Below are 16,030 nucleotides of genomic sequence, written 5' to 3' on the forward strand. Positions count from 1 at the left end.
CCCGAGTCTCCAGGCCCCTTGCACTTGGGACCGACTGGTGTGAACTCGAGGGTTCCCGTGACCTCCTCATTTTCGGTAATTTGCTAAAAAGACCGAGGAACTCGGGAAAGCGCTGCCCCCGTGAGTGTGACTTCTTGACAAAGGCCCCACGTGGGGCGAGGTCACGGAGGCTCTGGGAGTGGAGCCTCCCTCTGGCCCTGGGGAGTCGGGGCAGGTCGCCGTCCCAGCACATACATGCCTGTGTCCACCAGCCGCTACAGTCCCCAGCTTCAGGTGACTGGCGTTTCACTGGGCTGTAGTGCATCCTGGGTCACGTGACTGACCCTGGCGCCAACCCGCCCCCGCCCCTGCCCCTGGGGGAAAGGCCCAGTCGCTGCATCACCCCGACCTCGGACCCGCTTCGGGTCCACCCTCAGCCTCCTGGTCGGTACAAAGCCAGGTGTCACAACAGGGACTTGTCATAAATACAAGACGCTCCAACCCTCTGGGAATTCCAAAGGTTGTGCAGGTCACCTCCCGGGACCTGGGGCCAAACACCAGGCACATCCTTCATGGCGGGCACCGCTGTGAGATCTAGTGCGGTCTGGTGTCCCCATCCCTCAGGCCTGCGTGCTGGCCCCTGACCTGGCCGGGCAAACGATGCCATGGAGACTTGTGGACAAAGAGACCAGGGCGCAGGCCAGTCAGGGAAGCTGCCGGAAGGCCGGTCTGCCGCTGAGTGGCTGAGCAGGGAGGAGAGGGAGATGCAGGCGTGTTGGGCTGAATTCAGAAGCCTCAGGCGGGGGAGGGATTCGGGGTTCTGTGTGAGGAATGATGGGAGCCTCTGGAGGGCCCTGCGGTGTCCGGGAGCAGGCGTGTCCCAGGAGAGCTGCAGGGGGACCCGGGGGAGCTTCTGCCCAATGGGGAGCCCTGTCCACACCACGTGCCACGCAGGACTCTTCGGTGCGGCCCCCTCACTGCGGAGGTGGCCTCGCTGGCTGGGGGTCAGTGCAGACAGGAAGGGGGCCGGGAGGGTGTGGGAGGAAGTGGGCTCCCCCAGCTCAGGAGCCTGGCCCCGCCAACCTCTCTGCCTTGGAAAGCGTCCCGTCCATCAGACCCACCCTAAAGCTCATGCTCTATGTGTGGGTCCTCCCGGGACCTCACTGTGCCGTGAGTGATGCGTGTTTGTCACCTGCTTCAAAACTGGCCTTGTCCAGGGCACAGCGTGTGACCAAGGCCGGGGCCTCTGCCCTTGAGTCGGGGCTGGCATGAGTGAGTCGTAGCTGGGCAGAGGGCACCCGGAGGGGCTGCCCCGGCCCTAACGTTAGAACCGGTCCGGCTCCCCTGGCTCCCCCCTCGGGGGTGGACCCACAAGTGGCAACGGGGGGACTTCCCATAAATCATCCCGAACCAGTGCGCTTCCCGCACCATCCATCACGCCGGGCTCTCGTCTGCTTCTTTTTAAAACCTGTTAAACTGGGATCCATCACAGGCACCCTTGGGGCCGAGCTGAAGCCCAGGCTGACCGCAGGAGTGGCGTTGGTGCGCCCAGAGCTTTCTGGAGCCTGAGACCCCCGCTTCCGGGGGTGGGGGCTGGGCGGCGGGGCTCTAGTGACACGGAGCTGAGGGGAGGGTTCTCCGGGACAGTGGCAGCTGGTGCATCCCTGCCACGCCTGGGCACCCTGCCTGCCACTGGTGGGACAGGGGACAGACACCCACCCACCCGAGAGGTGCCGTGGGGCTCCTTCCTCCCCCCGGGCACCTCGATGCCTCCTGCACCTGACACCGGGGTGTCCGGCTGTAGCTTGAACCAGCCTTTGGAGATGTGGGTCCTTCTAGAGACACCCGTGCTTCCTCGTCTGCCGTTCAGTGTATATGAAGATTTGGGAAAGGATGTGGAGATCAGCTTTAATCTCGTCCCCTCCCCCCCCCATTTCCAGTAAGGATTTGGGGAAGGGCCAGCCCGGGTTTCGCTGTGGCTAGAACCTCCCAGGCCCTCTAACATCCCTCGTGGACCGGCGCTGGGTTTGCCCCCGCATTCCCTTCTGTCTGTGCCAGACATGTGTCACAAACCTCGGTGGCATTGGTGACATTTCCTGCCATCTGCTTTTGGCCTCTTCGCCGTCCGTGTCTGTGCCCTGCGGTTGTTGGTGGAAGGATGAAACCTCCTGTTGGCCCTGGTGTGAGCCCGATTAGAGCCCATCCGTCACTCAGTGTGTTGGGGCATTAGGGACAATTGGGGGAGAAGAGTTTCCAGATGCGGCTGCTGGCTGCTCCCAGACAGGCCTGTGAGGAGAGAGCGGGAATCCGAGGTGTTCATCGGGGCCCCTCCCGGCCCCCCCAGCCACCGCAGGGGCCCAGAGTCGGCGCAGGCTGGGCAACCGTGGGCAGGGCCCCAGACTCAGGCATTGGGTGGGAGTGTCGGGGGTGGGCTGCCATGAGGGACCGGGGACCGGGGCCTAAAACAGTGAGATTTGTTCTCCTGGTTCTGAGGCGTCTGAGCCCCGGTGGCAGCACGGCTGTGCTCCCCCGGGTTCTGGGGGTCGCCTATGAACCTCGGTGTCTAATCCCGGCTCCTAGAGGCATCCTCCCAGCCTGCCTCCTTGTCACGTGGCTGTGTCCCTTCTGCACATGTCTGTGGCAAGGACACCAGCCACGGGTGCTGCCGGAGGGCCTCATCGGAACCTGTCCCATCGCACAGGCCTGGGTCCTGTCACGTGGCACCGCAGGTCCTGGGATCCGGACTTCAGCACCTGCTTTTGCAGGACGAGGTTCTGCCCACACCGGCCTTCCAGACTGTGGGAGAGAAAGACGGGGAGAGGGGGGGATGGTGACCTCCTCATGCTCCCATCGCTCACCTCCTGTGGCCCCTGCCCTGGTACCAACCTCCCTGGGTGCTGGGACACACTTAAGAATTGTTCGCCTGTTGTCAGTCACTTGGGGACAATGCTGGGAGCGTAGCTGCCCGTGGGGCAGGAACGAGAGCTGGGGCTGTCGAAGCAGGCGGAGATCTGAGGTCCTTCTGCTGGGTCCCCCACTGGTTTGCTGTCCCCCACCCCCGCCCCACAATCCCAGTGCCGAGATCAGCCTTGAGAGCCAACTAAGAATGAAACAAGAGACCCCCAATTGAACCCTAAAAATAAGCAGTTCGTGAGGCAAGCCAGGCACACGCTTCTGTCCTGCTGTGGGGGAGGGGTGTTTTCGAGCTGACGCGGAGCGGGGTGGGATGGAGAGGCTGGAAGGAACGGTGGAGGAAGTCGGGCAGGGCCTGAGGAGGTGAGGCAGAGCCCCCGGGGAAGGCGGGAAGGGGGGCACTGGGTCAGGCACCTGGAGGTCAGCGTCATGATGGGTCTGTGTTTGGAGGGGCAGGCCATGGGGGGGACATTGGTCAGACCCGGGGCTCGGGTGTGGGTGTGGGCTCCCAGAATTGGGGGCGGAGGGCATGAGGGTGCTGGAGAAAGGCACAAATGGCATATCCTGGGGACGACCCCTTTCCCGGGAGGTGGGCGCTGCCCTGATGAGGGCCTCGTCTCTGGGCCTCACTAGTCGATGACCGTCACCATCCACAGCAGCCAGCAGCGGCTGGCGCAGGGGGAGGGCCGGCTTTAGGACACTGTGTTGACCTGTGTGCACCAAACAGGGCCCCGGTCTCGGGCAGCCACTGGGAGGAACTGGGACTCACAGGAGATGTCCTGGGCAGAGAAACAGGAGCGCTTTCCACGCACGTGTACACGTGTCCTCTGGCTGTGGTATCAGTGGGCCACTCCCGAACGGCCGGGAGGGTGGGCGCGCCGCTGTCGCCCAGAGGCGGGCGCTGGTCTCGCTGGCCTCTCGGCCAGACGGGCACCCGGCCAGCCGCTCCGCCTGCATCGGGTCCTTTTGTTGTCTGACGTGGGCACACGGGCTGGAGGTGAACCTCGCTTAAAGGGCAAACGGACAGCGAGGATTTGTGTGGATTGACGGAAAATTATTTTTTATCTTATTTGCAAGGGTGGGCTGAGAATTCCCAGGTCTGGTGCTTTCAAAGACATCTGTGTTCTGTGGGCAAAGGAGAGAACAGGAGTGTCAGCAAACGCCGCAGGACCGAAAATTAATTTAGCAGCAGAGGTCAAGGTTTTGTGTGTGGTCGGGGCGGGGGGGGGGTGGGCAGACAACGTGGGGAGGCGGAACAGAATCATTTTTCTCGTTTTCCTTGGGATGGGACTGGAGGTGGAGCGGGGACAGATGGTGTTTTGAGTGACCTTGCGTCTCCGTCTCCGGCGATGCCGAGGACCGGCTGGGAGGCAGGAAGCTGGCGGGGTGTGGCCGCCTGCGGCTGCGAGGGGCTGAGTCAGGAAGTCATCGCTAGGGAAGGACCTGGAAGTACTCAGAAGGTACCCCAAGTTCACCGAAGATCACGGAACACACCCCAAAGACATGGGGGCCACATCTGNGACAGATGGTGTTTTGAGTGACCTTGCGTCTCCGGCGATGCCGAGGACCGGCTGGGAGGCAGGAAGCTGGCGGGGTGTGGCCGCCTGCGGCTGCGAGGGGCTGAGTCAGGAAGTCATCGCTAGGGAAGGACCTGGAAGTACTCAGAAGGTACCCCAAGTTCACCGAAGATCACGGAACACACCCCAAAGACATGGGGGCCACATCTGTGAGCTTCAGAGTCTCTGCAGCTCTGTTGGGGGCTTGGAGTCGGGCCCAGCCGGCGCCCTGGGATGGTGACCTGGGGGGGCGGGGTCGTTGGTCCGAGGTTCTCTCGAGGCTGATGTGGGCCGCCCTGTGCCTCGGCACAGCCCTGTGGGGGTGCGGGGGGCACGGCCGGAGGGGAGGGGTCAGCACACGGCCGCCCAGAGCATGAACCGCGGGGCCTCTCTGCGGCTGACGGGGACTCCAGACGCGTGTCTCCTGTGCCAGAAACTCTCAGGAGCCGACGTCGCCCACCCCTGAGCGAGGTGCAAGAGGCTGAGAGTGGGCGCTTAGGGTCTTTCACAGCAAATTGAAAGGGTTGTTTTATATTTGTGGAATCTAATAATAAGAAATTGGAGTTTGGCCCTGGCTGGTGTGGCTCAGCGGATTGAGTGCCGGCCTGCAAACCAAAGCGTCACCGGTTCAATTCCCAGTCAGGGCACAGGCCTGGGTTTCAGGCCAGGTTCCCAGTAGAGGGTGTGTGAGAGGCAGCCACACATTGATGTTTCTCTTCCTTTCTTTCTCCCTCCCTTCTCTTCTCTCTAAAAATAAACAAGTAAAATCTTAAAAAAAGAAATTGATATGTGTTTGGTAAGGCTTTTTGATTCTGTTTTCCCGATCATTCCTTTCAAACACCCCAAGCGATAGATCCACGGTGAGTTAGGAATAAAATGAGCCCGTCACCACAGATGGTGTGGGAGGCGCTGACGGTGTGTGTGGGGGGGCCAAGGTCGAGCCGCAGGGCTGGTGAAGCTGGGATGCGCGCCGGCGCTGGCAGGGTCCTGAAGCACGGTCCCGGTTGGTGGGGACCCGGCAGTGCCGTGACCCTGTAGTGCTGTGGAAAGGCAGGATGTTTGCGGCTGTCTGCTTCAGCCGGATTGGCCGGCAGAAACCTGTTCTTATCGTCCTGGAGACCGGGAGTCGGGGTCTGGGTGTTGGTGGCCTGGCTGCTCCGCCTTGGGTCCCCACTGCCTCCTCTCATGACGACACCAGTCCTGCTGGATCAGAGCCACCCTGAGCCCTCTTTTAAGCTCAGTCTCCCCTTAAAGACCCTCTGTCTGAGCTCAGACTCCCTCTGGGGGTCAGGGGTCAAGCTCCGGCACCTCCACGAACGCCAGGAAGACACAGTTTGGCCTGGACCAGAAGGGAGCATGGGAACTCTCTGTGCCAGTTCTGCAGTTTCTCGCGAATCTTCAGTGATTTCAAAATGAAAAAAAAAACACCATTTTTTTAAAAGGGTGACTCCCTCCCCTCCTCACCCAGGACTGTCCCAGATCCCCAGGGTCTAGGGAGGGGTGGGCTGTGTCAGGTGAAGTTCCCCAGGGGCAGAGCGGGGGAGGCTGGACCAGGGCAGNTGAAGCAGGGTCCCGGTTGGCGGGGACCCGGCAGTGCCATGACCCTGTAGTGCTGTGGAAAGGCAGGATGTTTGCGGCTGTCTGCTTCAGCCGGATTGGTCGGCAGAAACCTGTTCTTATGGTCCTGGAGACCGGGAGTTGGGGTCTGGGTGTTGGCGGCCTGGCTGCTCCGCCTTGGGTCCTGACTGCCTCCTCTCGTGAAGACACCAGTCCTGCTGGATCAGAGCCACCCTGAGCCCTCTTTTAAGCTCAGTCTCCCCTTAAAGACCCTCTGTCTGAGCTCAGCCTCCCTCTGGGGGTCAGGGGTCAAGCTCCGGCACCTCCACGAACGCCAGGAAGACACAGTTTGGCCTGGACCAGAAGGGAGCATGGGAACTCTCTGTGCCAGTTCTGCAGTTTCTCGCGAATCTTCAGTGATTTCAAAATGAAAAAAAAAACACCATTTTTTTAAAAGGGTGACTCCCTCCCCTCCTCACCCAGGACTGTCCCAGATCCCCAGGGTCTAGGGAGGGGTGGGCTGTGTCAGGTGAAGTTCCCCAGGGGCAGAGCGGGGGAGGCTGGACCAGGGCAGGGTCCCAGCGGATGCAGGGCGCGCTGGAGAGGCCGAGCGAGGGGCAGCAGCCCCCTGGAGGGGCCGCCCGGGGCCTCCGCGCCCCTGGGGCGGGAAGCTGCGGGAGCACCCTTCAGATTTGGAAACGGAGCAGACCGCTGGCCTGGGAGTTCGGACCCGTCGTTCCTAGAAGACGCGGGGACACCCGAGAGATCTGGCTCAGAGGTGGGTCGCCCCACCCTAATAGGGAGGGGAGCTGCAAGTCCAGGCCACAGTGGGCAGCCTGTGTGGACAGCCAACCCCACGCCCAGCCCGGGGCGAGCAGGCGAGTGGCCACGACCACAGGGGAATGTGCCCTGAGGTGAGTGGACCAGCGGCCACCGGGCGGACGCGCCCTGAGGGCCACCCTTCCGGGGCTGGGTCCAAGGGCAGGTCGGGGAGGCTGGAGCGGCCCAGGGGGAGCCCTCCGGGGGAGGTGCTGGCCTCGGCGGCCCCTGCTAGTTAACATGCAGGGAGCGTGGCGCCCGGAGAAATCTAGATTTTTTCTGCGTGTGCACTTGCATGTAAATGTGGGGAGGTGCTGTCCTGATTGATGGCAATTAGCATTTTCTAACGGGAACAGATGTTCCGATTGCCAGGAGGCTGGTACCTCGCGCCCACGTGCCATCTGCTCCTGGGGCAGGGCCGGAGGGAGCGCCCGGCCCGCCGCCCTGCGGGCCGCGCGGCGTGGACCTCACAGCTCTGTGCGCGGCTGCTTCTGGAGGGGAGAAAAATAATAATAAAGATGTTTTTCAGGGTTATAAATAGTTCGCACTGCGTATTATGGGATGGCGCTCTCTCTGAGTAGCGGCGGCGTGGGTTTCTCCCTGGCGTGAACAAAAGGAGGAGGAAAGGCCCCAGTCCCAGCTCGTGTGTGTGTGTGTGTGTGTGTGTGTGTGTGTGGCGGCCTGGCCTGGGAGGGCGGGACCAGGCTGGGGTTTGGGGAACCAGGGGGCAGCTGAGGGTGACAAGGAAGGGGACTGAGGGAGAGAGACGCAGGGAGCCTTCTGCTCCAGCCTCACTCCTGGCACTAGGCCTTCTGCTCCCCCTCGACAGCATGGTGGGCGGGGACTTGGAGCTGGGCCAGCCCTGCCCCCTCTCCCGCTACCCCGCTACCCAGTGGCCTAACGAACAGGCTGAGCCCCGGGGCTGGGAAATCGGGGTAGTGACCGTCCAGCTTCCTCGGGACTCTGCGAAGAGTGGGAGTGAGTCAGGCACGGGTGGGTCTTGTGCCCGGTGCATCCCCGGGGGCCCAGCGGCCTGGCCGGCCTCGTCCTCAGCTGCCCAAGGGGCCCTGGAAGGTGGCCTGCTCTGGCCTTTGTCCTCGGGCCGACCACGCAAGAGACGGCCCCGGCAATGGGCAGGAGCAAATCCTCATCGCTCTTTCTCTCTCTTGTCTCCTTTTTGGCTTCTTAGAGGAAACCAGTTTGTTTGCTATAAAAAGAGACGTCTCCCTCCTGCTCCTCCCTCCCTCCCTCCCCAGCACATGGGAACCAATTCGCGGTGGCCTCTCCCCCTGACGCCCCAGCCCCCACCCGCCCCATGTCAGCACGGCTCACGCCTCCTGCCAGCAGATGCCTGTGGGGAAATGGTGCCAGTTCTCTGAATGCCCGGCAGATGGACCGGGACCTCTCAGGGGCCCCAGGCAGCCTGGCGGCCTCTCTGGGGGCCGAGACCCCCGCTCTGCCAGGCTCACCTGTGTCCCTGTTCTCGTACTCACCATTGTACGTGGTGGTGCCCTCCCCAAACCTGAGGGCTCAGTGGCGCGGAGGAGAGGAAATAAACTCAGTGCCTGGTAGGGCAGGGGTGGGGGCGGTTTGTAAAGTCACCGGCTCACTGCGGGGTCTCGGACTCTGCGAAGTGCCGCCACCTGGATTCTCTGGTTGGAGTCCAGCAAAGCAGAAGTCGAGTTCCCATAACTGGCGGCTGCCAGGACCTCAGGGTCAAACCAGGGGGGACTGGGTTTGCAGAGCAGCCTGTGGTGGTGGAGGCCCGGGTGGTCCCCGTGGTGCGATGGCCCAGCGCAGCAGCAGAACGCTGAGCGAGGCTTCGCCCTTCCCCCCTCCCCCCGCTGTGTGGGGGCCGGCCAAGCGCTACGAAGAGGCTGGGGTCAGACCTTCCACTGAGAAGTCCTTCGGGGCTTTTCAGTACGGTGGCCAGTGTGTCAGGTCGTGTCCTCGTCTTGGAAACGTAGTGCCCCTGCCCCCCTCCCCGTCCCGGAATGTCACTCTTTGTCGATGGCCTGCATCTTCCACTCCGGAAACTGTCTTAACTCCGTGTTGGGGCTTCTCCACCTCGGCGCTGTTGACGTGGGGGCAGGACACGCTCTGTGTGGTGGGGGCGCCCTGGGCACCGCAGGGCGCGGAGCCGCACCCCTGGCCTCAGCCCCCCCCCAGGTGTGGCACAAGAGCGCCTCCAGGCTCGGCCCAGTGTCCCCTGGTGGCCGCTGGCTGAGGACCACTGTGAAGTGGTTTTCCAGGGACTCCATCCCCAGGGTCCCGCGTGTGGGCCTCGTGCAGCCGGTGCCTTCCAGCCCTCGGTGAGCGTGCCGAGTGGGGTAGCTGTTACTGCTTGTGCCCACAGAGGAGAACGCACCCCAAAGCAACCGCCAACACAATCCCAACGTCCCACCCTCAGGGAACAGGGGTCCCGATACCTGCCCCGTGTTGAGGAGCCCTTTTCTCAGCCTTTAGAAATGTGGCCATCCTGGGCAAGTCTGGAAGTCTCTAGAACTGGGGTAGGGAGGGGGCAGTGGATGTGACCTCCCCAGGAACGCAGGACGGCTCTGTGGTGGCTCCACCCTCCACCCAGTGTCCTCCTGCCCGGAGCACGGTCTGCCCCTAGGCACGTCTTCCTTCCCAGGAGGGGGGTCGCCCGCACCATCACCCTCTGGGCTCTGCCCACCCTGGTCCCCATAGCTCCTCCTTCCAGGACCAACACAGGGCCTGGCAGTAGAGGGCGGGGCAACAGGGTCCTAAGCGGTCAGCCTGCTGCTCCTCTCCCCACCCACACACCCACTGGCCCTCCTGGGTAACACAGCCTCTAAGTGCCTGGCCCCACAGAGGGGACACCACTGTTCCCCAAAGCCCTGTGGGCTAGCCTGACCTGGGGGCTGCACCAGGGGCATGTGAGGAGCCTGCTTGGAGTTGGACAGGTGTGTGCACATGTGTGTGGGAGTCTGCGTAAGAGGTGTGTGGGTGCACACATGTGCCCGAGTGTGGATGTGCTCAGGTGTGGGCAGGTGTGTGGGTATGTGTCTGCAGATGTGTGTGTGGCTCCATATGCCTCACCTGCACCCCCACACCAGCCTGCACCCCTGCATCAGCCTGCACCCCCACACCAGCCTGCACCCCCACCAGCCTGCACCCCCACCAGCATGCACCCCTCCACCAGCCTGCACCCCCACACCAGCCTGCATCCCCACACCAGCCTGCACCCCCACACCAGCCTGCGCCCCTCCTGATTGGTCTTGGGAGCCACCACAGGGCGGGAGGATGCCAGGTCTCCCGGGGGGCTGGACCTGGAAGGAGAGCTTCCCCTGCTGATCGGGACTCGGCTTGCCTGCCCCCTCAGCACCTCCACATAAACAGCAGCTTCAGAGCAGCTGCGAGGGGACCTCCCACAGCTGGTGGGGCCGGTGGAGAATGGGCGTGAAGCCCCAACTGCACTCCGGGGGCTCAGAAGGTTTGGGGACATTGAAGGGTGTGTCTGGCATCTCCCGGCTGGCAGTGCGCAGCGAGTCTCCGTGGACTCCGGTGCCACGGGCACTCTTCCAGCCGAGGGCCTCTTCCTGCGATGGCACCCCCTTCCCGCTGGATGGCGGGTGGTGGCCTCCCTCTCGTGAGGCTGGCACCGGGGCGCTCTGTACGCTGAGCCGGGTGGGTGGGTTGAGGGGTGAGGTTTCGGGAGGAGCTGAACACAGGCTCTGCCCACTTCCTGCTTGTCTCAGGAATGGCGCGTCCGAGGGGCTGGCACGCTCCTAAGCTGGCCCCAGAGCCAGTGGCCGGTCTGCCGCTGCCCCCACCAACCATCCCCGGAAGTCAGGCCGGACTGCACCAACCGGGCCTGAAACGCCCACCACCAAACTTCCCATCCTCCGCTCGCACTTGCCGCGCAGGTGTTCCTGTTGAACGTCTTGCAAACGGTGCGTGTGGACATCAGTATGTCCCCTAATTCCTGCGGTCTGGCAGCGCCGCGTGCTGCTGTCCGGGCTCGGTGCAGCTGCGGGCAGACATTTGGGAAGAAGGTGCGGCTGCAGGGGAGCCCTCCGGCACCCGAGTCCTGGCTGTGCTTTCCCGAAAGGAGGCGCTACTTCTCGAAATTACTTCCTTATCCAGGGTTTGCCTCTTCCCTCCTTTTGGGGCCTGGGCACTGGGGACGGGCTGTCTTGGTTACTACACCTGAGAGCCAGTATGTCCCCGCAGGCCTGCAGGGCCTCTGCTGCCTCCGGGTGGGGTGGAGGGTCCTGCCTTTATCCCGCTAGCCCCTGGGGCGCCTTCCTCTTCCTCGGGGCCATAGATCCCGATGAACTGGGAATTCCTTTTGGAATCTGGAGTGACTCCCTGTCCCAAGTCACCCTCCTGGGACCCACACCTGGGATGGGCGCTGTTGTGTGGGCACAGTTGTGCTCACACTTTGTGAGTTGTTCCCGTGGTCTTCACGGTCCCCCAATCTCCCTGTACCCTGTCTCTCTTTCCAACCCAGGCCTCTGTTCACAGCCAGGATGGGGGCTGAGAGAGCGGAGACCGGAAGTGGCTGTCCCTCCCTGCCCGCTGCAGGGCATGAGACGGCCTGCCCTCCAGGGGCGGCTCTCAGCCTGGAGCCTGGAGCCCTTCCCCACGGGGTTTTCAGCACACACGCGCCTCCCCTTTCACAGCGGCCCCGGGGGGTGTCAGAGCCTTCCTGACCTTCTGCATCGTCTCCTCCTGCCTCCTGCAGGCCCCGTTCGCTGCCTCCAGGCTGGTCAGCCCACTGCCCAGCGTCCCCCGGCAGTGGGAGTGGGGTGAGCTGTGATTAGCTAACCAGTGAAGAGTTAACAAGCGGGCTGGCCGGGCTCTGGAAGTGTGCCGAACATGGCGGGGGTGGGGCGGCCCACCCTGACCTGAACTCTGAAGCCCACTCCTGCCTGGCCAACCTTGGCCATTGGTGTGAGTGTGCAAGGCTGTGTGTGTGCGCACAGCACACACCCAGGGCCCAGTAGGCAGTGCCTGTCACGGGGGAGGCCCCATTGGGCCTACGGGGGGGGGTCAAACCCAAAGGTGCATCTGTGTGAGGTTGTGATGTACGCGTGGGGGCGCTCATCCATAATCCAATGAAGAAACACGTCTTGATGGGCAGCTGTGGGACATCGTGAACTCTCTCTGGGTGGAAGGAGTCAGAGGCTTCTGAAGGGTTTCTGCTCGTCGGACTGGGCTGGGGTGACTGGGGTAGCCCCTGCTGACTCACCGAGAGGTGGGCTGAGTCGCCTGTGACTGAAGAGAGGGGTGGGACTGGCCAGGGAGAAGAGAGGGCTGGGGGGCTGGGCTCTCAGGGCGGGGGTGGGGGTGGCGCATAGCAGGGAGCCGGGTGGCGAGTGACAAGTCCCCACGGCCCGCTCTGTTCAGCTCCAGCTGTCATTCAGTGCTGGTTTTCTTCATGGACCCCGAAGGAAACACAGAGTGTGATGTCTTGGGGACATGCTTCCGGTCCTGCCAGCCTTTCCCCTCGAGGCCCTGGCTCCCAGCCCCCACACTCAGGTCCGTCTGCCCCTGGAGTGCCCGGCCTGTTTGAATCAGCCTCCAGGGCGCCAGACACCAGAGTCGGCCCGGAGGGGAGCTCAGGCTCACTCAGCCCTCATCACCAGCGAACCCGATGTGTGCACGTGGGTTTGCGTGGGTGTGCATGTGCGTGCATGTGCATGCAGTGTGAGCATGCATGTTTGCACATAAGCGTGCGGCAAGCCAAGTGTGTGGGTGGCGTGCACTTGAGTGCCTGTGTGCACACATTTGCAATGTGAGCGAGCATGCTGGGTGCTCTGTGTGTGTGTACACATCATGTGGTGTGTGCACGGTATGGTCCGTGTGCGGGCACATGTGTGTTCATATACACATGCGTGCTTTTGCACTTGCAAGGGTGCTGTGTGCACTGTGTGTTTGTACACACGTGTGGAAAGATGGCAGAGTGTCCAGGCCTCCTGGAAAGCTCTTGGACCCCAGGTCCGGGCCTGCCAACACCGGCCATTACTGCTGCCCGTTAGACCGAGCCCCCAGGGGGGCTGCTGGGCTCAGGGGAGGGGAAGGGACGTGAGTGCCCGCTGTGCAGCCTGTTACCTGCTCTTATTAAAAATCAATGGCACAATGGAGCGGTTCCACTCTGTCTTCCTTAAACAATAGCCACTGCAGGGCAGCGGGTGGGGCATCTGGGCCAGATGGGGAGGGGCCTGGGCCCCCTGCAGGCCTGCGAGCCCCTCAGCTTCCAGCCGCACTGCCCCTCCATAAAATAACCGGCTCATCTCGGGCCCATCGGCGCGGGATTTACAGCCGGGCCCGCCACTCGCCTCTCTCAGCTTTATTCCTGCTATTTATCACACGGGCCTGCCTGTGCGCCGGAGGGACAGTTAATCAGGGCAGACTTTCTACCTTGTCATCCCAGGGTTCTGCTGGGGGAAAATGTGAACCGTAAAATTAAAATCACGGGGATCGGGAATTGGCAAAGAAGCCGGGAAGAAAGAGATTTCCCCAGCTCTGGCGCCAACCCAGACGACCGAACTCCGGAGCGGCAGGCCTGCCCACCCCCATCCCCTGATCCCTTTCCTGGTGGGGCCAGCACCAGGCCGGGCCCTCCCAGCTCCACCCCCACTCCGTGCCCCCCACCTGCCCCCTCTCTGCCCCTGCCCCATAGCAGCCCTCCGGGAGGAGAGGTGACAGCCTCGATGGGAAGAGGACAGGAGGTGAGCGCCTTGGGGGATGAAGGACCGTACCTGACCCGGAGTCTGCTTGTGCGGGGTGTGTGTGCACACGTGTGTGCCGAGGGGCAAGTGATNCCCACCCCCATCCCCTGATCCCTTTCCTGGTGGGGCCAGCACCAGGCCGGGCCCTCCCAGCTCCACCCCCACTCCGTGCCCCCCACCTGCCCCCTCTCTGCCCCTGCCCCATAGCAGCCCTCCGGGAGGAGAGGTGACATCCTCGTTGGGAAGAGGACAGGAGGTGAGCGCCTTGGGGGATGAAGGACCGTACCTGACCCGGAGTCTGCTTGTGCGGGGTGTGTGTGCACACGTGTGTGCCGAGGGGCAAGTGATGGGACAAACGCCTTCTGAAGACCCCCCCCCCCATGCCGGGAGACCTGGTTGCAGGGGGTGCAGCCCTGTCTCTTCCTGGGAGGGGGTGTTTGGGGATCCCGGTGTTTGGGCTGCTCAGGCGATCTTGGAGAACCAGCCCCCCTGGGCCCCCTGAGCCTGGCACCCGGTGTGGGACGGAGGGCGACAGTGATTGGCAGCTTCTGCTCCGAGGCGCCGCGGGCTTTCTCGCCCGGCGCTGCCTCCCTGCGCTCATTACTTATTTAATCATCTCTTTAGGATTCTGGGGGAGTCGCAGGAGGGAAGGGGAGAGCAGGGTGGGCAGAGCACCCCGTGCCCGGCAGCAGCCCGAGTGAGCAGCATCCACACGGCAGCTGTCAGTCCTGGCCGAGGGAGCCGGCCGAGGGCGTGTCAGACCTCCGGGCACAAGGACACCCGACTCCGGGGGGCATGTGGGGGGGAGGGCGGGGGCCCCAACGCCCAGTGCTTCTGGGGGTCCCTGTTAAGGAGGGGAGCCAGGCCAGCCTGGGGCAGAAGTCATGAGAATGGCAAACCGGCCATGTCGACTTGGCTCCTGGGGACGCCGTGTCTCACGGGGTTTCTCTGCAAGGGCAGTGGACAGTGGCTTCAGCGAGGACCCTCCTTCTTCTGTCCCCATCCCCTGGGAGGCAAAAGCACCACAGGGCCCTGGATGGGAGTGGGGGAGTTGGGGGAAAGGGCACCCAAGACCTTGACCTGCACAGGCGGACCAGCAGCTTCCAGTCAGGACAGAGGCTGGATTTGGCGGGGACCCTGGGCCCCCAGACCTCCATCCTGGCCCTGCCCCCCAAGTCCCCGCCCCCCGCCCCCACTCCTCCTCCAGGCCCGCCCAAGGCCACCTACGTGCCTCAGAGTGACTCCTCCCTCCCACTCGCCCGGTGCGGAGGTTTGCCGCTGCCGGGCGTGCCCAGCACCCCGGGCCGGCGGTCCTCCACAGCGTCCCGCGGTGTCCACACGTGGCGGGTCCCTAGCAGCTGCCTGCCAAGCGAGCTGTTGCCCACCTTCCTGGGAGAGCCCACCTGCCGTGTGTCCCCTCCGAGCCTAGAGAGCTCGAGTCGGCCCCAGGGGCCAGGGCTGCCACTGTGCGGGCTGCTGGGCGGGCGCAGGGAGAGGGGGGTGGCAGGATTGTTCCATTTGTGCTTCGGTGCTTTGGGACCCCAGGCTTCTCCCAGTGACAGTTCCCCGGGTGTGGGGTGCTTTCTGTGACTTGGCTGTTGTTACGGCTTTACCTTCCTAATTATGTTTGGCTTAGAACAGCGTTAAAATTGTTCTGCGTTCCCCGAGTACACAGAGCCGGGTGTGGGAGGAGGTGGCAGAGAGAAGGCACTCGGGACCTGAAGGCCTTGGGACGAGCCATGGGCAGCGAGGACGAGCTGCGCTGAGCCCTGTAAGCAGCCACAAGGCGCGTGGGGGCTGACACCCAGCAGGGCCGAGGGGGCCAGGGGCCACCGGCAGGGGCCACCGTGCCTCTGGTGTGCCGGGTGCCACGCTAAGCTTTTCCCTGGAATCGGCCCGTTCATCCCCTCACTGCCCTGATGGGGTGGGTGCTGTCGCCCGCTTCCTTCTACGGAGAGGTGGACTGAGGCCTCTGCAGAGGGGACACCACCCGCCCAAGGCCGCAAAGTGGGCCTGAGGCTGGAGTCCTTTGCGATAAGCCGTTCCCCAGGAGAAGGGGGTTCTGAGCTGAGAGTCAGTTTCCTCTCGCAACCAGAGAGGTCAAAGGCAGGGGCAAGTCTTACCCAGACCAGGCTTCAGGAGAAGCCTTCTCCTCTCCGTCCTCCTAGCCCTGGAGGGCGGGGCAGTGAGGAACACATCGCCTCTCGGAAAGTGGCTATTGTCAATGCCCCCCTGCACCTCGCCGGATGGAGGAGGCTGGTCTGACGCAGCTGCGGGGCCCACTATGGGGTCTCCAGCGGATACACACTCGGGGAGCCTTCCTCTCCTTTTGCAGAAGAGAGACTCAGGTGCACACCCTCCTCGGTGCCCTTTCCCATTAGAACGTGCATTCCTCCCTTGCTTGGACCCGATCTGCTTGGAGCTGGACAGTCCTCTGAGTCTCACGGCTTCCTCCAGGGCCCCAGCGTGCCCGCCGTCCCCATGGCCCAAAGCCCCACCTCACAG

The 16,030-nt window shown here is 63.3% G+C and overlaps 1 protein-coding gene across 1 annotated transcript in view; it reads left to right on the forward strand.

Annotated features, from left to right (window-relative positions):
* The window catches only part of RBFOX3 (RNA binding fox-1 homolog 3), a 245,903-nt gene that overhangs the window by 60,550 nt on the left and 169,323 nt on the right, over positions 1 to 16,030 (forward strand). The gene's annotated exons all lie outside the window — the stretch shown is intronic.

This window comes from Sturnira hondurensis, unplaced genomic scaffold (genome assembly GCF_014824575.4).
Source record: "Sturnira hondurensis isolate 20B ecotype Veracruz unplaced genomic scaffold, ASM1482457v3 Scaffold0001221, whole genome shotgun sequence".
Taxonomy (NCBI): Eukaryota; Metazoa; Chordata; class Mammalia; order Chiroptera; family Phyllostomidae; genus Sturnira; species Sturnira hondurensis.